The 25815-nt window shown below is 43.9% G+C and overlaps 1 protein-coding gene across 2 annotated transcripts in view; it reads left to right on the forward strand.

The window, feature by feature from the left end:
* Nucleotides 1–25815, forward strand: part of CNTF (ciliary neurotrophic factor) — a 105314-nt gene that overhangs the window by 6569 nt on the left and 72930 nt on the right. The gene's annotated exons all lie outside the window — the stretch shown is intronic.

A 25815-nucleotide genomic window follows, 5' to 3' on the forward strand; every position in this document is an offset into this window, starting at 1 on the left:
TGACCATATACCCATCATACATATCCTCCATCCCATAGTCCCATGACCATATACCCATCATACATATTCTACAACCCATAGGCCCGTGCCCATATACCCATCACACATCCTCCATCCCATAGTCCCATGCACATATACCCATCATACATATCCTCCATCCCATAGTCCCGTGCCCATATACCCATCATACATATCCTCCATCCCATAGTCCCGTGCCCATATATACCCATCATACATATCCTCCATCCCATAGTAGAGTGCCCATATACCCATCACACATCCTCCATCCCATAGTAGAGTGCCCATATACCCACTATACATAGCCGCCATCCCTTAGTCCTGTGCCCATATACCCATCATACATATCCTCCATTCTATAGTCCAGTGCCCATATACCCATCACACATCCTCCATTCCATAGTCAACCATTATGACATCATAATGAGCGGCGTGGCTTGCAACCTATGATGACATCAGCGCCGCCATGGCAAACATTATGACATCATAATGAGGGGCGGGGCTTGATACGCACACACTTTTTCCCCCATTATGTAGATAGGGGCAAAATTGGTGAATTGGAACGCGCAGGGTTAAAATTTCGCCTCACAACATAGCTTAGGATGCTTTCGGGGTCCAGACGTGTGACACTGCCAAATTTTGTGGCTGTAGCTGCGACGGTGCGGATGCCAATCCCGGACATACACACACACACTCACATACATACATAACACATACATACATACACATTGAGCTTTATATATTAGATAATCATCTGTAACTACATATATGTAACATGGCAATCATATATATAACACTCCTACATATTAATCATGTATGTGACTATATATATATATATATAACACTTATGTGTAATAATCATCTGTAACGACATGTATATAACACTTAAACATGGTAATCATACATATAACTATATATATATATATATATAACACTTATAGATATTAATCATATATGTAACTATTTATATATAATAATCATATATAACTACTAGCTGAAGAGCCCGGCGCTGCCCGGGCATAGTAACTAACTGTGGTTAGTTATAGCAAATTATAATTATTCTCCATCCCATAGTCCCGTGCCCATATACCCATCATACATATTCTCCATCCCATAATCCCATTCCCATATACCCATCATACATATCCTCCATCCCATAGTCCCGTGCCCATATACCCATCATACATATCCTCCATCCCATAGTCCCGTGCCCATATACCCATCATACATATCCGCCATCCCATAGTCCAGTGCCCATATACCCATCACACATCCTCCATCCCATAGTCCCGTGCCCATATACATATCCGCCATCCCATAGACCTGTGCCCATATACCCATCATACATATCCTCCATCCCATAGTCCAGTGCCCATATACCTATCACACATCCTCCATCCCATAGTCCCTTGGCCATATACATATCCGCCATCCCATAGTCCCGTGCCCATATACCCATCACACATCCTCCATCCCATAGGCCCGTGCCCATATACCCATCATACATATCCTCCATCCCATAGTCCCATGCCCATATACCCATCATACATATCCTCCATCCCATAGTCCCATGCCCATATACCCATCATACGTATCCTCCATCCCATAGGCCCGTGCCCATATACCCATCATACATATTCGCCATCCCATAGTCGAGTGCCCATATACCCATCATACATATCCTCCATCCCATAGTCCAGTGCCCATATACCCATCACACATCCTCCATCCCATAGTCCCATGCCCATATACATATCCGCCATCCCATAGTCCCGTGCCCATATACCCATCACACATCCTCCATCCCTTAGGCCCGTGCCCATATACCCATCATACATATCCTCCATCCCATAGTCCCATGCCCATATACCCATCATACATATCCGCCATCCCATAGTCCCGTGCCCATATACCCATCATACATATCCGCCATCCCCTAGTCCCGTGCCCATATACCCATCATGCATATCCTCCATCCCATAGTCCAGTGCCCATATACCCATCACACATCCTCCATTCCATAGGCCTGTGCCCATATACCCATCATACATATCCTCCATCCCATAGTCCCATGCCCATATACCCATCATACGTATCCTCCATCCCATAGGCCCGTGCCCATATACCCATCATACATGTTCGCCATCCCATAGTCGAGTGCCCATATACACATCACACATCCTTCATCTCATAGTCCCATGCCCATATACCCATCATACATATCCTCCATCCCAAAGTCCCATGCCCATATACCCATCGTACATATCCGCCATCCCCTAGTCCCGTGCCCATATACCCATCGTGCATATCCTCCATCCCATAGTCCAGTGCCCATATACATATCCGCCATCCCATAGTCCCATGCCCATATACCCATCACACATCCTCCATTCCATAGGCCTGTGCCCATATACCCATCATACATATCCTCCATCCCATAGTCCCATGCCCATATACCATCATACATATCCTCCATCCCATAGTCCCGTGCCCATATACCCATCATACATATCCGCCATCCCCTAGTCGAGTGCCCATATGCCCATCACACGTCCTTCATCTCATAGTCCCATGCCCATATACCCATCATACATATCCTCCATCCCATAGTCCAGTGCCCATATACCCATCACACATCCTCCATCCCATAGTCCCTTGGCCATATACATATCCGCCATCCCATAGTCCCGTGCCCATATACCCATCACACATCCTCCATCCCATAGGCCCGTGCCCATATACCCATCATACATATCCTCCATCCCATAGTCCCATGCCCATATACCCATCATACATATCCTCCATCCCATAGTCCCATGCCCATATACCCATCATACGTATCCTCCATCCCATAGGCCCGTGCCCATATACCCATCATACATATTCGCCATCCCATAGTCGAGTGCCCTTATACACATCACACATCCTTCATCTCATAGTCCCATGCCCATATACCCATCATACATATCCTCCATCCCAAAGTCCCATGCCCATATACATATCCGCCATCCCATAGTCCTGTGCCCATATACCCATCATACATATCCTCCATCCCATAGTCCAGTGCCCATATACCCATCACACATCCTCCATCCCATAGTCCCTTGGCCATATACATATCCGCCATCCCATAGTCCCGTGCCCATATACCCATCATACATATCCTCCATCCCATAGTCCAGTGCCCATATACCCATCACACATCCTCCATCCCATAGTCCCTTGGCCATATACATATCCGCCATCCCATAGTCCCGTGCCCATATACCCATCACACATCCTCCATCCCATAGGCCCGTGCCCATATACCCATCATACATATCCTCCATCCCATAGTCCCATGCCCATATACCCATCATACATATCCTCCATCCCATAGTCCCATGCCCATATACCCATCATACGTATCCTCCATCCCATAGGCCCGTGCCCATATACCCATCATACATATTCGCCATCCCATAGTCGAGTGCCCATATACACATCACACATCCTTCATCTCATAGTCCCATGCCCATATACCCATCATACATATCCTCCATCCCAAAGTCCCATGCCCATATACCCATCATACATATCCGCCATCCCATAGTCCCGTGCCCATATACCCATCATACATATCCGCCATCCCATAGTCCCGTGCCCATATACCCATCATACATATCCGCCATCCCATAGTCCCATGCCCATATACCCATCACACATCCTCCATTCCATAGGCCTGTGCCCATATACCCATCATACATATCCGCCATCCCCTAGTCGAGTGCCCATATGCCCATCACATGTCCTTCATCTCATAGTCCCATGCCCATATACCCATCATACATACAGTCATATGTAAAAGTTTGGGCACCCCTATTAATGTTAACCTTTTTTCTTTATAACAATTTTGGTTTTTGCAACAGGTATTTCAGTTTCATATCTAATAACTGATGGACTCAGTTATATTTCTGGATTCAAATGAGGTTTATTGTGCTAACAGAAAATGTGCAATCTGCATTTAAACAAAATTTGACCGGTGCAAAAGTATGGGCACCCTTATTTTCTTGATTTGAACACTCCTAACTACTTTTTACTGACTTCCTGAAGAACTAAATTGGTTTTGTAACCTCATTGAGCTTTGAACTTCATAGCCAGGTGTATCAAATCATGAGAAAAGGTTTTTAAAGTGGCCACTTGCAAGTAGTTCTCCTATTTGATTCTCCTATGAAGAGTGGCATCATGGGCTCCTCAAAACAACTCTCAAATGATCTGAAAACAAAGATTATTCAACATAGCTTTTCAGGGGAAGGATACAAAAAGTTGTCTCAGAGATTTAACCTGTCAGTTTCCACTGTGAGAATCATAGTAAGGAAATGGAAGAACACAGGTACAGTTCTTGTTAAGCCCAGAAGTGGCAGGCCAAGAAAAATATCCGAAAGGCAGAGAAGAAGAATGGTGAGAACAGTCAAGGACAATCCACAGACCACCTCCAAAGACCTGCAGCATCATCTTGCTGCAGATGGTGTCACTGTGCATCGGTCAACAATACAGCGCACTTTGCACAAGGAGAAGCTGTATGGGAGAGTGATGCGAAAGAAGCCGTTTCTGCCAGCACGCCACAAACAGAGTCGCCTGAGGTATGCAAAAGCACATTTGGACAAGCCAGTTACATTTTGGAAGAAGGTCCTGTGAACTGATGAAACAAAGATTGAGTTGTTTGGTCATACAAAAAGGCGTTATGCATGCGCTGTATTGTTGACCGATGTACAGTGACACCATCTGCAGCAAGATGATGCTGCAGGTCTTTGGAGGTGGTCTGTGGATTGTCCTTGACTGTTCTCACCATTCTTCTTCTCTGCCTTTCTGATATTTTTCTTGGCCTGCCACTTCTGAGCTTAACAAGAACTGTACCTGTGTTCTTCCATTTCCTTACTATGTTCCTCACAGTGGAAACTGACTGGTTAAATCTCTGAGACAACTTTTTGTATCCTTCCCCTGAAAAGCTATGTTGAATAATCTTTGTTTTCAGATCATTTGAGAGTTGTTTTGAGGAGCCCATGATGCCACTCTTCATAGGAGAATCAAACAGGAGAACTACTTGCAAGTGGCCACCTTAAATACCTTTTCTCATGATTTGATACACCTGGCTATGAAGTTCAAAGCTCAATGAGGTTACAAAACCAATTTAGTGCTTCAGGAAGTCAGTAAAAAGTAGTTAGGAGTGTTCAAATCAAGAAAATGATAAGGGTGCCCATACTTTTGCACTGGTCAAATTTTGTTTAAATGCAGATTGCACATTTTCTGTTAGTACAATAAACCTCATTTGGATCCAGAAATATAACTGAGTCCATCAGTTATTAGATATATGAAACTGAAATAGCTGTTGTAAAAACCAAAATTGTTATAAAGAAAAAAGGTTAACATTAATAGGGGTGCCCAAACTTTTACATATGACTGTATCCTCCATCCCATATTCCCGTGCCCATATACCCATCATACATATCCGCCATCCCATAGTCCAGTGCCCATATACCCATCACACATCCTCCATCCCATAGTCCCGTTCCCATATACATATCCGCCATCCCATAGTCCTGTGCCCATATACCCATCATACATATCCTCCATCCCATAGTCCAGTGCCCATATACCCATCACACATCCTCCATCCCATAGTCCCTTGGCCATATACATATCCGCCATCCCATAGTCCCGTGCCCATATACCCATCACACATCCTCCATCCCATAGGCCCGTGCCCATATACCCATCATACATATCCGCCATCCCATAGTCCCGTGCCCATATACCCATCACACATCCTCCATGCGATAGTCAACCATTATGACATCATAATGAGCGGCGGGGCTTGCAACCTATGATGACATCAGCGTCGCCATGGCAACCATTGTGACATCATAATGAGGGGCAGGGCTTGATACGCACACACTGTTTCCCCAGTATGCAGATAGGGGCATTATGACATCATAATGAGGGGCGGGGCTTGACGCGCACACACTTTTTCCCCAGTATGTAGATAGGGGCAAAATTGTTTGGTGAATTGGAACGCGCCGGGTTAAAATTTCGCCTCACAACATAGCTTAGGACGCTCTCGGGGTCCAGACGTGCGACTGTGCCAAATTTTGTGGCTGTAGCTGCGACGGTGCGGATGCCTATCCCGGACATACACACATACATACACACTTTGAGCTTTATATATTAGATACAGTTGTGGCCAAAAGTATTGACACCCCTGCAATTCTGTCAGATAATACTCAGTTTCTTCCTGAAAATGATTGCAAACACAATTTCTTTGGTATTATCTTCATTTAATTTGTCTTAAATGAAAAAACACAAAAAGAGAATGAAGCAAAAAGCAAAACATTGATTATTTCACACACAACTCCAAAAATGGGCCAGACAAAAGTATTGGCACCCTCAGCCTAATACTTGGTTGCACAAACTTTAGCCAAAATAACTGCAACCAACCGCTTCCAGTAACCATCAATGAGTTTCTTACAATGCTCTGCTGGAATTTTAGCCTACTTAGTGACATAATTTTACTGGTCAAAAAAATTAAAATAAACAGGCTATTTGTGGGCTACAAATTGTGTCAGTTGAGGCCTCCATGCAACTGTTTTTGCTGTGTGGTACCCTAGTTCTTGACACTATTTTTCTGTAAAAAAAATAAAAATACAGGCCACATATTTTACAGTGTGGTATCTCTGTCACACGCCTCATCTATCTGTGGGCTACAAATTGTGGCATTTGAGGCATCCATTTAATTGTTTTTCCTGTGTCTTAGCCTAGTTATTGACACCAGTTTGCTAAAAAAAAAAAAAAATTAAGTACAGGCCAGATATTTTAAACTGTGGTTTTCCTGCACGCAGATCACATATAAGTTCTCTCCAAATTCGGCCATTTGTCGTGAACATGGAAAATATTGTAGTCCATTTCTGTTTTTGAAACATCATTTTTAGTGATTTTGTAATGAAGTTGCATATTAAAAGTTATAAACGTTGCATTGAATTGTTACAAACAACATGTTTATCACCTAAGCCTGAATAGAAGCAAAAATAAACTTAGCAAATATAAAATTATCAAACCCCCTTACGTCCACATTTTCATAGATCACATTAACTGAAATCAGACACCTTATCTCCAGCTCCACCTTATCCTCCATATAGCTCATATAACACATTTCAATTTACCCAGATTACCACTCAAATTCTCTAATAGATACCAATCCGAATCCACAAAGGCGCTCATTAAGTCTTGAATATCTCTGGTGGTCAGTGACATTTCTATAAACACTCTCCTTTTTTTTTTTTTTTTTTAAATTTCGTCATTTTATCTTTATTCCTTTCTGTTTCTCTTTTTTCCAAAAATAAGACCGATGTTAAACCTTCCTTGATCTCTTTTATCCCTGGGAGTGTTTTAGCTAGCCAGTGTTGCAGAATTAGACGTTTTATCACCAATGCAATGGTGTGAAACAAGTCATGTAGCCGTCCCCCTCTTGTTTTACCTGTCGTAAAGTGAAATAACCAACATAATGGATCTACTTCTACCCATATCCCACAGATCTTCAGATACATATCCTGGACTTTTAACCAGAGTTCTTGTGTCCTGGGACATGACCACAATCCATGTTCTGTGTCTGTTTGGGGCATTGTACATTTTGGGCAGCTTGTCTGCCTATCAGGATTCTGCGGAGTCGGAGGTATATTGAAGCCACATATTGTTTTATGCATTATTCTGAACTGACTATCTCTCCATTGTTCATTGATGACATGCTTTCTTACCAATTCCCAGCCCCACAGAATCTTATGCTCAAGTTCTTCATCATGTATATGTTTTTCCCATTTGTGAAATATTTTGCCCTTCCCTGAAGGGCGTAATATGTCCCTCAGCATCGCATATATTGAGGTGATAGATATTTCTCCAATGTCTTTGGTAACCAAGTCCTCCCATATTTCTGAATTGATTTCCTTCCTCACATCCTGAAGGAGATCTAATACATAATGCTTTAATTGGCTATATAACATCAAATGAAATCTCGGCAGCGCAAATTTGTCTATCACTTCCAATCCCGTCAACCAGCGGCCTTCTTGTAGATGTAGTAAGTCCCCTAACGTCTGTATACCTTTCCCCAACCACTCTGTGTATAATTTATTTTCTCTTCCTAATCTAAAGGCAGGAAATGCACAAGGATTCAGGTGTTTCGACACTCTCCACAACATTTTTAGTTTCTTTCTTACTGCCTTCCATGTGGCAATGGTATCTTTACATATTACCGAATATTTAATGTTTGGCGGTATGTGTGACAGCGGCGTATGTAGCAGCGCCGTCAGGTCCCACAAACCACAAAATTCCGTTTCCAATTTGTAGTCAGTATATCGCCCCGTTTTTTTAATCCAGTATATTACATTCCTCATTAAACACGATAAATTATATCCCCTAATATTTGGCAATCCCACTCCCCCTCCCTCCTTTGTGTGCATTAGAGTTCTTATAGCCAGTCTCGCTCTTTTACCCCTCCAGATGAATTTAGAAAAGGCCCTGTTTAATCTGAGAACATCTGCGTGACGAATTAACATTGGGATAGTTTGCATTGGGTACAGTAATCTCGCAAAGCTTGTCATCTTGATTAGGTGGCAGCGACCCAGCAGCGAGAGGGGTAGATTTCCCCACCACTCCAACGTCTTCTCTATTTTGTCTATGATAGGCTTATAATTGAGATCATAAATCTGTTTCGGCGTTCTCCCCAAATAAACTCCCAAATACTTTAAGATGTTATCGCTTTCGGGATACCCATTATACAGTGGGGAAAAAAAGTATTTAGTCAGTCAGCAATAGTGCAAGTTCCACCACTTAAAAAGATGAGAGGCGTCTGTAATTTACATCATAGGTAGACCTCAACTATGGGAGACAAACTGAGAAAAAAAAATCCAGAAAATCACATTGTCTGTTTTTTTTTCATTTTATTTGCATATTATGGTGGAAAATAAGTATTTGGTCAGAAACAAGCAATCAAGATTTCTGGCTCTCACAGACCTGTAACTTCTTCTTTAAGAGTCTCCTCTTTCCTCCACTCATTACCTGTAGTAATGGCACCTGTTTAAACTTGTTATCAGTATAAAAAGACACCTGTGCACACCCTCAAACAGTCTGACTCCAAACTCCACTATGGTGAAGACCAAAGAGCTGTCAAAGGACACCAGAAACAAAATTGTAGCCCTGCACCAGGCTGGGAAGACTGAATCTGCAATAGCCAACCAGCTTGGAGTGAAGAAATCAACTGTGGGAGCAATAATTAGAAAATGGAAGACATACAAGACCACTGATAATCTCCCTCGATCTGGTGCTCCACGCAAAATCCCACCCCGTGGGGTCAGAATGATCACAAGAACGGTGAGCAAAAATCCCAGAACCACGCGGGGGGACCTAGTGAATGAACTGCAGAGAGCTGGGACCAATGTAACAAGGCCTACCATAAGTAACACACTACGCCACCATGGACTCAGATCCTGCAGTGCCAGACATGTCCCACTGCTTAAGCCTGTACATGTCCGGGCCCGTCTGAAGTTTGCTAGAGAGCATTTGGATGATCCAGAGGAGTTTTGGGAGAATGTCCTATGGTCTGATGAAACCAAACTGGAACTGTTTGGTAGAAACACAACTTGTCGTGTTTGGAGGAAAAAGAATACTGAGTTGCATCCATCAAACACCATACCTACTGTAAAGCATGGTGGTGGAAACATCATGCTTTGGGGCTGTTTCTCTGCAAAGGGGCCAGGACGACTGATCCGGGTACATGAAAGAATGAATGGGGCCATGTATCGTGAGATTTTGAGTGCAAACCTCCTTCCATCAGCAAGGGCATTGAAGATGAAACGTGGCTGGGTCTTTCAACATGACAATGATCCAAAGCACACCGCCAGGGCAACGAAGGAGTGGCTTCGTAAGAAGCATTTCAAGGTCCTGGAGTGGCCTAGCCAGTCTCCAGATCTCAACCCTATAGAAAACCTTTGGAGGGAGTTGAAAGTCCGTGTTGCCAAGCGAAAAGCCAAAAACATCACTGCTCTAGAGTAGATCTGCATGGAGGAATGGGCCAACATACCAACAACAGTGTGTGGCAACCTTGTGAAGACTTACAGAAAACGTTTGACCTCTGTCATTGCCAACAAAGGATATATCACAAAGTATTGAGATGAAATTTTGTTTCTGACCAAATACTTATTTTCCACCATAATATGCAAATAAAATGAAAAAAAAACAGACAATGTGATTTTCTGGATTTTTTTTTCTCAGTTTGTCTCCCATAGTTGAGGTCTACCTATGATGTAAATTACAGACGCCTCTCATCTTTTTAAGTGGTGGAACTTGCACTATTGCTGACTGACTAAATACTTTTTTTCCCCACTGTATTACTCTCCTGGCCACGTTTTACCTCACTCCTCATGAACAGAATCTCACATTTAGACTTATTTCAACGAAAGCCCGAGAATTTTCCAAACTTTTCAATTTCAAGCAGCAACATAGGGAGATCTTCCTCTGGGTTGTTCATGAACAGAATTATGTCATCTGCAAATAGGGCATTTTTGACTGTCTCATTTCCCACCTTTATCCCTTTGTAGGAACTGCAATCACTTAAATATCTCGACATTGGTTCTATCGCCAAATTAGACAGTAAGGGGGACAGCGGGCACCCCTGCCTCGTTCCCTTTTTCAGCTCGAAGGCATCTGAGAGAAACCCCAGCGTGTATACCCTTGCTTTGGGATTCTGATATAGTACCGCTAAAAATTGTCTAAACTGACCTACCAGATTTATTTTATCCAACACTTGACCCAACCATGGCCACCTCACATTATCGAATGCTTTTTCTGCATCCAGTGTGACCATAGCTGGATCCTCTCCCTTATCCAAATGCTTCCCTCTAATCTTGTCTAGCAATAACATGGCTTTCCTTATATTAGTAACGGCTGATCTTCCCTTCACAAAACCTGTTTGTTGCTTTGATATCAATCTAGGCAGTATCCTAGCCAGCCTGTCTCCCATTATCTAAAGGTACTGTCACACTTAGCGATGTACCAGCGATCCCGACCAGCGATATGACGCGGTCAGGATCGCTGGTACATCGCTAAGTGGTCGCTAGTGAGCTGCCACACAGGCAGATCTCACCAGCGACATCGCTGGGGACGGGGGTCGCTACTTACCTGTCACACTAGGGGATCCTGCGTCCTCCCGCCCAGCTCCACGCTCGTCGCTTGTCTCTCCACAGGAAGCTGACGACGAGAAGCGGTCCTGAATGTTCTCGCGCGATCAGCGATAACCAGCGGGGGAGCCGGTCGTAGGTAAGTATCAGACACAGCGATGTCGCTAGCAATATCGCTATAACGTCACAAGTTATAGCGATATTGCTAGCGATATCGCTTAGTGTGACAGTACCTTTAGAGAGAAGTTTAACATCTTGATTTATTAATGATATCGGTCTATATCCTGAAGGGTCTTCCAAATCCTTCCCTCCCTTCGGGAGAAGCTTTATGTAGGCCGTATTCATTTCTTCTGACATAGCTTCCCCTTGCAAAATGTGATGATATAAATCTTTAAGAGTGGGAACTATTTTCTCACTCAGTGCCTTATAAAATGAACCATTAAATCCATCGGGCCCTGGAGCCTTATTGGCCCTCAGTCCTTTTATTGCCATACTAATTTCTTCCTCCATGATGCAGCCATTTAAATCCTGTAATTCCTCCCCCGTCAGTTTAGGGATATCAACTCTACCCAGCCATGTCTCCCCCCGCTACATCTTGATGATCCTCATTCTTGTATAACCTAGCATAGAATTTGCCCAGCACTCTGTTTATGTCTTTGGGATTAGTCAGTCGTTGCCCTTTTTTATCTCTAATTGCCATTATAGATGTATCCACATATCTTCCCCTAGCCAAATTAGCCAGTATTCTCCCTGCTTTGTCACCATACCTATTTAATTCTACCTCCCAGTGATTTCTATATAATTGCTCTCTTTTTTCCGCCCATTCTTCAAAATTTTTTTTGGCTCACTTCCATTTATCTTTATCCTCATCCAGTAGTGAGTTCTTATATTTTGTGTAGGTGCTCCTAACTTCGCTGCTTGCTGCTAAGTACTGCTCTTTTATTCGTTTTTTTATTCTCTGCATGTAAGCCATGATGTTTCCCCTTATCACCACCTTCGCTGTTTCCCAATATAGTCTTGGGTTAGATTTGTGCTCCTCATTATACATTGCAAACTCTGTCCACCATTCCCCCTTCCGTTTCACAAAATCTTGCTCTTTTGTCATGTTTCCTGGAAATCGCCATAGATAGTCCGTCCCTTTCTGATGTGCGTCAGCTAAGTCTAGCGATATAGGACTATGATCAGATATCACCATGTTCTCAATATTGACATCACACATTTTGTGTAGTATCTTATCTGACACAAAGAACATGTCTATTCTCGACCATGTTTTGTGTGCATGATGTTCTCCACGCATCTTTCAGCTGCCAATTCGATATCATATCTTCCAAATAACCTTTTTTCTCCCTATGTCTCTTCCCTTCTCCTGAATTTAATCTTATTAAGCTCCCTTTCCTGTCCTCTTCCTCCTTAAGCACCTCATTACAATCTCCTCCTATGATTACGGTATGTTGTTGCCACTATCAGCCGATTTTTTGTTCTGTAAGGACATAAAAAATTTCTTTTGATTTATGTTCGGGGCATATATATTGTAAAGGGTAATACTTTCATTATTTATCTCTAATTTAAAACGGATTAACCTACCCTCCTGGTCCATTTCTACGGATGAAACTCTGTGTGCCAATGCTTTATGTATTAGTATTAGGACTCCTGCTTTTCTGTCTACCGAGCTAGAACCATAAACTTTTCCCACTCATAATTTCTTCATTCTAAAAAAGTCTTCTTTACCCAAGTGTGTCTCCTGAAGCAAGGCTATATATACTTTCAATTTTTTTAGGTGATGGAGTATCATCATCCTTTTATGTGGTGAGCGCAACCCTTTTATATTCCATTGTAGTGAATTTCAAATGGGCAAAGCGCATGGCAAGGGACGGGGAAGTGGATGTGATAGTGATGGTGCATGCAGAGGCTGAGGCCGTGGGCAAGCTGAAATTGTGCCACAACAAACACCAACATCTTCTCTCCCGACCTTCTGGTCCGAATTACTAGGGGACCGCAGAACACCACTATTGAACCCAAAGCAGCGTCAAAGGGTTGTTGGTTGGATAGCAGATAATGCTTCCAGTCACTTTGCCACCACCACCACCCTGTCTTTCACACGGTCAAGTCTGAGTAGCCGTGTGATGCCCATATATTTGAACAGTCACGGTCACACGAAGGCGACGGTGGGAACATGTCACAAGAGGTGGACGATGATGAGACACAATTGCCAGAAAGTCAGGAGGAGGACCAGGGTGCAGAAGTAGAAGACGAGGTGGTGGATGATATAATAACTGACCCAACCTGGCAGGAGGACATGCAGAGCGAGGACAGCAGCACACGGGGGAGAGAGGCATAGCACCCCAACAGGCAGGAAGAAGCAGTGTGGTGGCCGCACACAGAAGGCAGGCAACCATTCCTCGTAACACCAACACGACGGAAGTTAGAAGTACAACTATTATTTCTTCCCGAGTCTGGTTGTTTTTTAAAGACTCTGCCAATAACCCCAAACAGGCCATTTGCACCATCTGCCAGGCCCACATCAGAAGGGGTAGCAAAACTACCAGGATGACCACCACCAGCATGATCAGGCACATGGCAGCAAAGCACCCAACTTTGTGGGCCGAACCCCAGGCTCCAGGAACAGTGTCTGCGGGTGACACCACTGCTTCTTCCACTGTTGTGCGTGCAAGCCAATCCCCTGTCCACGGTGCATGCGAAGATGCCTCCTGCTCTGCACCTATCATTGCCCACCCTCAAGTAGCGCCATCATCAAGCACGTCCTTGTCCCAGCGCAGCCTTCAGAAAAATTATATGTCTCAAAATGTGATGATGCAAAAACTATTATTTGCAATAAAAAGCATCTTTTAGCGTGTGACAGCAGCCAAACATAAAAATCCGCTATAACGACTCTTTCACATGTCCTGATATTTCCGGTACCGGAGATGTCAGTGTCCGTGTGTGTAATACTTGCAGCACACATGTGGCATGTGTGTGCCGCATCAGTACCACATGGACAGGAGCCAGGGAAGAAGCGTTGCAGTAAGTTCTGTTCCCCGGCGCTGAACAGGCTCTCGTCATTCTCCCCTGCTCTGCCGGTGATCAGCATACAGGGGAGAATGATGAGTTATATTTAACCCCTTAATGACCGCTGATACGCCTTTTAACAGCGGCAGTTAAGGGTAATTAAACCACAGCGCTGCTTTTAAACGGCGCTGAGGTTTAAGGTTATAGCTTCCACCCAGCGTCGGTATTTCTCTGAGGTCTCAGTTGCCGGGGGTAGCCGAGACCCCAGAGAACATGATTTGGGTCAGTTTTTACCGACCCATGTGTTGCGATCACCGTTATTAACGGTATAACGTTGACCGCAAAAAAGTCAGATTTTCCATTTAATTTCTCTCTCCTCTGATGTGATTGCACATCAGAGGAGAGAGATATAGGGTCCCCTGATCTCCCCCCCACGGTACCTCCATTGTCCCTGCAGACCTGCCTGAAGTCCCCTGGGCCGCCAGCTTCTTCTGGGAAAAAATGGCAGGTGCAGGCGCAGTGTGCCCGCTGAGATCTGCCGGCCGGAACCCAGCAACAATAGGAGAGTTTTTTCCGATTGATTCATTTTGATCACTGTGATAGGGTCTATCATAGTGATCAAAGTAAAAGAATAATAAAATAAAAAATTTATATTTCCATTTTCCCATTGGGGTTAGAGTTCTGCTAAAGTTAGGGTTAGGGTTGGGGCTAAAGTTTGATTTAAGGTTAGGGCTGGGGCTAAAGTTAGGATTAGGGTTGGGATTGAGGCTAAAGTAAGGGTTAGGGTTGGGGCTAAAGTTAGGGTTTGTGTTAGGGTTGGGGCTAGAGTTGGGGTTAGGGTTTGGATTAGGTTTAGGGTTGGGATTAGGGTTAGGGGTGTGTTAGGGTTAGGTTTGTCGTTAGGGTTATGGTTAGGGCTGGGATTAGGGTTAGGTGTGTGTTGGGATTAGGGTTGGAGTTAGAATTGGGGTTTTTCACTGTTTAGGCACATCAGGGGCTCACCAAATGCGACATGGCATCCGATCTCAATTCCAGCCAATTCTGCATTGAAAAAGTAAAACGGTGTTCCCTCCTTTCTGAGCTCTGCTGTGCGCCCAAACAGTGATTTACCCCCACATATAGGGTATCGGCGTACTCGGGACAAATTGGTAAACAACTTTTTAGGTCCAATTTCTCCTTTTACCCTTGTGAAAATAAAATACTGGGGTGAAAAGATCATTTTTGTGAAAAAAATATGATTTTTTATTTTTATGGCTCTACGTTTTAAACTTCTGTGAAGCACTTGGGGGTTCAAAGTGTTCACCACATATCTAGATAAGTTCCTTGGGGGGTCTAGTTTCCAAAATGGGGTCACTTGTGGAGGGATTTCCACTGTTTAGGCACATCATGGGCTCTCCAAATGAGACATGGCGTCCAATCTCAATTCCAGCCAATTTTGATTTGAAAAATTCAAACTTTGCTCCTTCCCTTCCGAGCTCTGCCGCGTGCCCAACCAGTGGTTCACCCCCACATTTGGGGTATGAGCGTATTCAGGACAAATTGGACATCAACTTTTGGGGTCCAATTTCTCCTGTTACCTTAAATTGGGAAAATAAAAAATTGGGGACTAAAAGATCATGTTTGTGGAAAAAATATGATTTTTGATTTTCACACCCGGGCGTTATAAACTTTAGTGAAACACCTGGGGATTCAAAGTTCTCACCACACATCTAGATAAGTTCCTTGAGGTTCTAGTTTCCAAAATAGTGTCACATGTCAGGGGTTTTCACTATTTAGGCACATCAGGGGCTCTCCAAACGCGACATGTCGTCCATCTCAATTCCAGCCAATTTTGCATTGAAAAGTCAAACGGCGCTCCTTCCCTTCTGAGCTCTACCATGCACCCAAACAGTAGTTTACCTGCATATATGGGGATTCAGCATACTCAGGACAAATTGTACAACAACTTTTGTGGTCCAATTTCTCCTGTTACCCCTTGGTAAAATAAAAAAATTTTTTTGTGAAAACAAGTTAAATGTTCCTTTTTTTTAAACATTCCAAAAATTTCTGTGAAGCAACTGAAGGGTTAATAAACTTCTTGAATGTGGTTTTGAGCACCTTCAGGGGTGCAGTTTTTAGAATGGTGTCACTTTTGGGTATAATATATCAAAATGACTTCAAATGTGATGTGGTCTCCCCAAAAAATGGTGTTGTAAAAATGAGAAATCGCTGTTTAATTTTTAACCCTTATAACTTCCTAACAAAAAAAAAATTGGGTTCCAAAAATGTGCTGATGTAAAGTAAACATGTGGGAAATGTTAACTATTAATTATTTTGTGTGACATATATCTGTGATTTAAGGGTATGAAAATTCAAAGTTGGAAAATTGCGAAATTTTCACCAAATTTCTGTTTTTTTCAAAAATAAACCCAAGTCATATCAAATAAATATTACCACTATCATGAGGTACAATATGTCACTATAAAACATTGTCAGAATCTCCAGGATCCATGGAAACTTTACAGAGTTATTACCTCATAAAGGGACAGTGGTCAGAATTGTAAAAATTGGCCTGGTCCTTAACATGCAAACAACCCTTAGGGGAAAAGGGGTTAATGTACATTCTGCTGACCATCTTGACTGAAAAAAACAGAAATGTAGAAATTTTTGCAAATGTATTAAAAAAGAAAAACTGAAATATCACATGGTCATAAGTATTCAGACCCTTAGTACAGCCATGAGTCTTCTTGGGAATGATGCAATGTTTTTCACACCTGGATTTGGGTATCCCCTGCCATTCTTCCTTGCAGATCTTCTCCTCCTGTTCTGTCAGGTTGGATGGTGAACGTTGGTGGACAGCCATTTTCAGGTCTCTCCAGAGATGCTCAATTAGGTCAGGGTTCTGGCTGGGCCAGTCAAGAATGGTCACAGAGTTGTTCTGAAGCCACTCCTTTGTTATTTTAGCTGTGTGCTTAGGGTCATTGTCTTGTTGGAAGGTGAACCAAGTCTGAGGTCCAGAGCACTCTGGAAGAGGTTTTCATCCAGGATATCTCTGTACTTGGCAGCATTCATATTTCCTTCAATTGCAACCAGTTGTCCTGTCCCTGCAGCTGAAAAACACCCCCATAGCATGATGCTGCCACCACCATGTTTCACTGATTGTATTGGGCAGGTGATGAGCAATGCCTGGTTTTCTCCACACATACCACTTAGAATTATCACCAAAAAGTTCTATTTTAATGTCATCAAACCAGAGAATTTTATTTCTCATAGTCTGGGAGTCCTTCATGTGTTTTTTAGCAAACTCTCTGTGGGCTTTCATATGTCTTGCACTGAGGAGACACATCCGGCCGGCCACTGTGGCATAAAGGCCTGACTGGTGGAGGGATGCAGTGATAGTTGACTTTGTGGAACTATCTCCCTACTGCATTTGTGGCGCTCAGCCACAGTCATCTTGGGGTTCTTCTTAACCTCTCTCACCAAGTCTCTTCTCCCATGATTGCTCAGTTTGGCTGGACGGCCAGGTCTAGGAAGAATTCTGGTGGTCCCAAACTTTTTCCTTTTAAGGATTATGGAGGCCACTTAGGAAACTTGAGTGCTGCAGAAATTCTTTTGTAACCTTGGCAAGATCTGTGCCACAATTCTGTCTCTGAGCTCCTTGGCCAGTTCCTTTGACCTCATGATTCTCATTTGGTTTGACACGCACTGTGCGCTGTGAGGTCTTATATAGACAGGTGTGTGCCTTTACAAATCAAGTCCTATCAGTTTAATCAAACACAGCTACACTCCAGTGAAGGAGTAGAACCATCTCAAGGAGGATCACAAGGAAATGGACAGCATGTGACTTAAATATGTCTGAGCAAAGGGTCTGAATACTTATGACCATGTGATATTTCAGTTTTTATTTTTTTAGAAATTTGCAAAGATTTCAACATTTCTGGGTTTTTTTCAGTCAAGATGGGGTGCAGAGTGTACATTAATGAGAAAACATGTACTTTTTTGAATTTACCAAATGGCTGCAATGAAACAAAGAGTGAAAAATTTAAAGGGGTCTGAATACTTTACATACCCACTGTATACGTAACTACTCATTTATAACACTTAAAGTGCACCTGTCACTTGTTTTGGCCACTATAAGATGCGGCCGCTGCCTTTCAGGGCTTAGCAAGATAAGAAAAAGAAGTTTTATTATACTCACCCGGGGGGCTGTCCACTGCGGTCTGGTCCGATGGATGTCGCAGATCCTGGTCCGGCGTCTCCCATCTACTTGCAACGCCGTCCTCCTGTTTGCTTCATGAAGATGGGAGGTGCCGGACCCAGACCTGCTACACCCATTGGACTGGACCGCATCGGACCACCCCCCTGGGTGAGTATAATAAAACTTATTTTTCTTATCTTCCATGTCGGACCGGGGGCTTATCTATAACATTATAGAATGCTGTAGATAAGCCCTGAAAGGCAGTGGCCACATCTTATAGTGGCCAAAATAGGTGACAGGTGCACTTTAAACATACTAATTATATATGTAACTACTCATGTATAACACTTATATGTACTAATCATATATGTAACTACGCACATATAACACTTATCCATACTAATGTATAATGTACTTTATACTCCAGTATATATCTTATATACTCATGTATAAGTCGAGTTTTTCAGCACATTTTTTGTGCTGAAAACGCCCCCCTCGGCTTATACATGAATCAGTTGTCCCAGAAAGCCGGCGAGGGAGGGGGAGCGGCAGAGCAGCGGGTGACAGAGGCAGGAGGCGGCGTCTATGGCTACAGCCTGTACAGCTGCTAAAAAGAAATGAATATTCATTTCTCTTATAGCGGGCACAGTGACAGCTGCATCCGTGGGCTTCAAGAAGACAGCGACGGGGGGATGTTGTGAGCTCATTTTCGGGTTTGCCTCTGGCTTCTGGTGAGGGTTATGGAGCTGGCTGTGCTGACAGAGGAGTAGTGAGTTCTCTATCTGGACTCCCTCTGTTGGTGAAGGGAGGTAATTAAGCTGATCTAAATGGCAGAGACCGGCCACCTGAGGAGGAGGACTGCGATTGGACATCAGGAGTTTCTGATTGGATTTAAGGCAGCCGAGTCCCTAGTTTCTTGCTGGTGAGTTTTCCTGACTCTGGCTCCTGGTTTCCAGTTTGGTTCCTGCCTTCCTAAAGCTAAGTTTTCTCTGCTATTGTTCATATGAGTTTTTGTCTGGTTTACTTAGTTTTTGTGTTCAGCCAGCCCTGGCTGGGACTGGGCTGAATCCCCATTTTGTCTCTGATCAGTTGATCTATTTTGCTCTGTCTTCAGAATAAACCTGAGTGCTGATATAGTGATTTGAAGTCTAGCGACTTCAGGGCCTTTTTCTATCAGACGTGTTGGACTTTCTTTTTGGCAGGGTTTTTTGCGTGATTGCAGACAGCAGCTTTTCTTTCCTGTCCTTTCTAGTTAGCGAGGGCCCCATCGTTTGCTCAGCCTATCTTTGTGCCTGTGTCTGTGTTTTCATCTTGTTTCACCGACAATACATGTTGGGGGCTGTCTATTGCTTTGTGGTCTGCTCTGGGGCAGTTTAGATTTTCCCTTTCTTTCGGCTTATTTAGTTCTCCGGTCGTGACGAGGCGTCTAGGACCACCGTAGGTATGCTCCTCGGCTACTGCTAGTTGTTGTGGATAGGATCATGGGTCTGCTATCCGCTAGTTCCCAACCTCTCCGGTTTTCTGGGCTTAGCTTGCTTTGTGTTTTTTCCTCCTGACTCATTCATAACAGGGGGAGCCACGCATATCAGGACAGGGATGAGGGTCAATGCATTCCCGGTTTATACTCAAGTCAATAAGTTGACCCAGTTTTTCCTCCGTCTCTCATACTCACGTCGTCATCGCCGCTGCTCCACGATCCCCGACATCTTCTTCCGCCGATGCCATTTTGGATCCCGACGTCGTCCACGCCAGCGACATGTTCTTGCGGCGACGCCATCTTGAGTATCGCAGGATTTCACGATACTCAAGATGGCGTCGCTGCAAGAACATGTCGCCGGCGTGGACAACGTCTGGATCCAGGATGGCGCCGGCGGAAGAAGATGTCGGGGATCGTGGAGCAGTGGCGATGAAGGCGTGAGTATGAGAGATGGAGTGAGAGAAAGGGTCGTATGTGGAGTGAAAGAGTGAGTGGATGTGAGTGGAGATGGTGAAAGGTGAGAGGAGTGTGTGTTGAGGAGGTGTGTGTTGAGGCTTAACATGGCAAGAGGTGTGCTGTGACGTCACCAGTTACAACTGGATGGAAGTTGTTACAACCCGGAAGCTGCTTAGCGCATTTATTATTATAGATGATCAAACTGGTTCCATTACTACAGGTAATGAGTGGAGGACAGAGGAGCCTCTTAAAGAAGAAGTTACAGGTCTGTGAGAGCCAGAAATCTTGCATGTTTTTAGGTGACCAAATAATTATTTTCCACCATAATTTGAAAAACAAATCTTGCCAAATGAGACCAGATAATTTTCTGGATTTGTGTTCTCATTTTGACTCTCATAGTTGTAGTCTACCTATGATGTCAATTGCAAGCCTCTCTCATCTTTTTAAGTGGCTGAACTTGCACAATTGGTGGCTGAATAAATACTTTTTTCCCCACTGTAACTACGCTTATACAGTATAGCACACTTATACATACTAATCATATATGTAACTACTCATATATAACACTTATACATACTAATCATACATTTAACTATATATATAACACACTTTTACATACTAGTTATATATGTATATATAACACACTTATACATACTAATCATATATGTAACTGTATATATAACTCATTTATACTTGGTAATTATATATATATGTATTCAAAGAAGCTTTATTGACAGGACCAAATAAACATTAGTTTTGCCAATGCACGTGTACAGTAGGGAATAGGGAGTAGAGATTGTGGGGATAATGGATGGGAACTGTAGAAACGATGGATGGGGCTTAGGAAGTCCATGGCATATCATGGCATGCGCTCACATGCTGCGCTGCTATCTCCACCATGCTCTCTTCTTCCCCCAGCAGGATATATGTTTTCTCTTCCTCCTTCATTGAGGTGAAATCAGGGAAGAGATCTGATAGTTTCCTGAAGTGAGTGTCCCTCACTGCTGAGTATTGAATGCAGTGAAGCAGGAAGTGGGTCTCATCCTCCAGGGCTTCCAGGTCACAGTATAGGCACAGTGTCTTCCCTGGGCTTGTAGCTCTGTCTCTGCCGGTCGACCTTGATGGCCAGATTATGGGCAATGAGTCTATACCGGCTCAGCATCTGAAGGTCTTTGGGGTCCGAGAGTTTCTCCAAATATGGAGCCAGCCTGTAGTCTCTCTGTAGACTCTGTTATATGGTGAGTTTCCAAGAGCTGCTGATCTCATTGTTTCTGTCACTGATGTACCTCTCCTGCCCCTCGTCTACTATCTTCCTGATTCTGGCTTTTGTCAGGATGCTTTGGTTGATGGTTTGGTCATGTGTTTGGGTGAGCTGTTCCAGGGGTCCTGGTTTGTATATGTAGCATGGTTTTATGGTGATGGGAGTTTGGGTTGCTACTCTGTAGGTGAGCCTGGAAGGACAGCACCCTCTTCAGGACTGCTAGGTGCTCAGACCGACAGGCACTGTTGGTGGTGCTCTGATGGACCTGGAAAAGGTATTTACAGAATTCCAGGTGGAATATTTCTGTTGAACTGGAATCCCACTTTGACTAGTCTGGGTATGTGTGAGGGTCCCAGACTTCACTGCCATACAGGAGGATTCAGGTTATTATGGCATCAAAGATTTTTAGCCAGACCCTCACTGGCGGCTTCAGATGGTAGAGTTTCCTTAGGATGGCATAGAAGGTTTTGCAGGCCTTGTCCTTCAGAGTCTCTATGGCTTGTTTGAAGCTCCCTGACTGGTGAATTTGTAGGCCCAGGTAGGTATATTTGTCCATTTCTGTAAGAACGCAGTTGTTTGGAGCAAATGGAAGGTGCTGGTTCGATCTTGGCTTTCTCCTTTGGAACTCCATGATGTTGGTTTTCTTTGCATTAGTTGGTAGTGCCCATGTGGAGCTGAAATTCTCCAAGATTTTCAGTTTTTCTTGGAGACCTTTCTCAGTTGGTGACAGCAGCAGTAGGTCATCTGCATATAGCAAAAAGTTCACCTGGGCATCATGGAGTGTGAGACCTGGTGTCGTGGAAGATTCCAGAGCGGTGGCCAGTTCATAGATGTAAATATTGAAGAGCGTTGAACTTAGGGTGCAGCCCTGTCTTACTCCGTGGTTCTGCAGGAAATCAGCTATTCTTCTACCGTTCACACTCATGCTGCGGTGGTTCTCGGTGTAGGAGCTTTTGATGACATCATAGGTCTTTCCTCCTATTCCACTCTCCAGCAGTTTCAGTAACAGGCTCGGGTGCCACATTGAGGCAAAAGCCTTTCTAAAATCCACAAAACAAGCATACATCTTCCGTGTTTTGTGTTGTAGATGTGGCTCTGAATGAGGCTGTTCAGGGTGTAGATATGGTTGGTAGAGCGGTGGTTTGGCATGAACCCAGCTTGACTTTTGCAGAGGATGTTATGCTTGGTGAGGAAATTGACGATCCTTTTGTTCATGATGCTGTTGAACAGTTACCCCAGACTGCTGCTGACACATATGCCTCTGTAGTTGGCAGGGTCATACCTGTCCCCACTCTTGTGAATGAGTGAGATGAAGCCTTGGTTCCAGGTACAAGGGAAGTAGCCAGCACTCAGCGCAATATTAAACAGTTTAACCATTGCTGCCTGTATTTCCGGTGGGCTGTATTTCAGCATTTCTGGTTGGATTCCATCTGGGCCACTGGCTTTTCAACCTCTTATGCAAGAGATTCTCTCTGTAACTTCCTCTAGTGTGATTGGTGTATCCAGTGGGTTTTGGAAATGTCTCCATTGCCTTTAGTTTTTCCGTAATGTTTTTCTGTTCTTGGTTTAGTTCTTCCTTTGGGATGTCTTTGTAGAGGTCTCTGAAGTACTGAAACCACATATTGCCTTGTACATACAAATCATATATTCATATATGTAACTATATATAACAGTTATTATTATTATTATTTATTTATTTATATAGCACCATTGATTCCATGGTGCTGTACATGAGAAGTGGTTACATACAAATTACAGATATCACTTACAGTAAACAAACTAACAATGACAGACTGATACAGAGGGGAGAGAGGACCCTGCCCTTTTGGGCTTACATGCTACAGGATGGTGGGGAAGGAGACAGTAGGTTGGTGGGTTGCAACAGTTGCGGTGTTGGTTGAGGTGATATCACCGGTAGTGGTGAGAGAGAAGGAGGTAGCGGGGTCATTGCAGGCTGTAGACTTTCTTGAAGAGGTGGGTTTTCAGGTTCCGTCTAAAGGATCCAAATGTGGTTGATAGTCGGACTTGTTGGGGCAAAGAATTCCAGAGAATAGGGGCTATTCGGGAGAAGTCTTGGAGGCGGTTGGGTGAGGAGCGAATAAGTGTGGAGGAGAGAAGGAGGTCTTGGGAGGACCGGAGATTACGTGAGGGAAGGTATCGGGAGATTAGTTCAGAGACATATGGGGGAGACAGGTTATAGATGGCCTTGTAGGTCAGTATTAGTAATTTGAACTGGATACGCTGAGGGAATGGGAGCCAGTGAAGAGATTTGCAGAGGGGAGAAGCGGAGGAGTAGCGAGGAGAGAGATGAATTAGTCGGGCGGCAGAGTTAAGGATGGACTGGAGAGGTGCGAGGGTGTTATTAGGGAGACCACAGAAAAGGATGTTGCAGTAGTCGAGGCGGGAGATGATGAGGGCATGCACAAGCATTTTAGTAGATTGAGGGTTGAGGAAAGGACAGATTCTGGAAATATTTTTGAGCTGGAGGCGACAGGAGGTAGTAAGAGCTTGGATGTGCGGTTTGAAGGACAGGGCAGAGTCAAAGATTTCTCTGAGGCAGCGGACTTGTGGCACTGGGGAAAGTGTGATGTCATTAATTGTTATAGCTAGGTCGGGTAAGGAAGATCTGTGAGATGGAGGAAAGATGATGAGTTCAGATTTGTCCACATTGAGTTTGAGGAAGCGAGAGGAGAAGAAGGAGGATATGGCTGATAGACACTCTGTGATTCTGGACAGCAGAGAGGTGACGTCTGGGCCAGAGAGGTAGATCTGAGTGTCATCAGCATAAAGGTGGTAGTGGAATCCGTGGGACTTTATGAGTTGCCCCAGACCAAGTGTATAGTTATACATGGTATTCATATATATAACTATATATAACACTCTTATACATATTATTCATATACTGTATGTAACTATATGCAGAGGGTATGGAAAGACTCATGGCTGTACTAGCTCAAAAGGGTGCTTGTACTCAATACTGAGCAAAGTGTCTGAATACTTATGAACATGTGATATTTCAGTTTCTTTTTTAATACATTTGCAAAAATTTCTACATTTGTTTTTTCAGTCAAGATGGGGTGCAGAGTGTACATTAATGAGAAAAAATGAACTTTTTTGATTTTACCAAATGACTGCAATGAAAAAGAGTGAAAAATTTAAAGGGGTGTGAATAATTTCCGTACCCACTGTATATAATACACTTATATATAATAATCATATATGTAACTAACTACGTACATAACACACTTATACATACTAATCATATATGTAATTATATATACTGTATATACTCGAGTATAAGCCAACCCGAGTATAAGCCGAGGCACCTAATTTTGCCACGGAAAACTGGGTAAGCTTTTTGACTCGAGTATAAGCTGGATATGCATTGTCCCCTCATCCTTGCCCTGCTCTGTGTGGCTCCCCTGTCCAATCCTATGTATAGCTCGTCTCCCCCCTGTCCCATCCTTCTATGTATGGCTGTGCTCCCCCCGTCCTCCTCCATGCTCCCTCGTCCTCCTCCGTGCTCCCCCGTTCTGCTCTGTGCTCCCCCGTCCTCCTCCATGCTCCCTGTCCTCCTCATCCTTCTCAGTGCTCCCCCGTCCTGCTCCATTCTCCTCTTGCTCCTTCGTCCTCCTCCGTGCTCCCCTGTCCTCCTCCATGCTCTCTTGTCCTCCATCCTGCATGCTCCCCGTCCGGCTCCATGCTCCTCTGCACTCCCCCGTCCTCTTCCATGCTCCCCGTCCTGCTCCGTGCTCCTCTGTGCTCCCCCATCTGTTGTGAGTTCATTTTCCCCTTCGTCACTGAGGTCTGGTGAACTCCCTATTCTGGTAAAGGAAGGTAATGAGCCTGATTATCAGGCACCTGAGCCTAATGATGATGACTGGCTGAGTGGAGTCACGGACTGGATATAAGGCTGCCGACGCCCTTCTGCCCTGCGGGTGATTTCTCTGTGGACTTCTAGGAGACCAGTCTGATTCCTGCTCCTCTAAAGCTAAGTTTTCTGCTTTGCCTGTTAGCATTTGTGTTTTGTTTTTGTTTGCCTTGCTTTTCTGGATTCTGCCATTCCCTGCTGGGGTGAGCTGAATCTCCTTTTGCCGGTTGCTCTGTCTTCAGAATATTCCTGAGTGCTGACATAGCCTTTTTGAAGCCTAGCGTCTTCAGGGCCTTTTTCACTGTCAGTTTGTTGGCTCTTATTTTCATAGGGTTTTTCACGGATTGC

The sequence above is a fragment of the Dendrobates tinctorius genome, unplaced genomic scaffold, assembly GCF_039654945.1.
Source record: "Dendrobates tinctorius isolate UK_male_01 unplaced genomic scaffold, ASM3965494v1 ptg000308l, whole genome shotgun sequence".
Classification (NCBI taxonomy): Eukaryota; Metazoa; Chordata; class Amphibia; order Anura; family Dendrobatidae; genus Dendrobates; species Dendrobates tinctorius.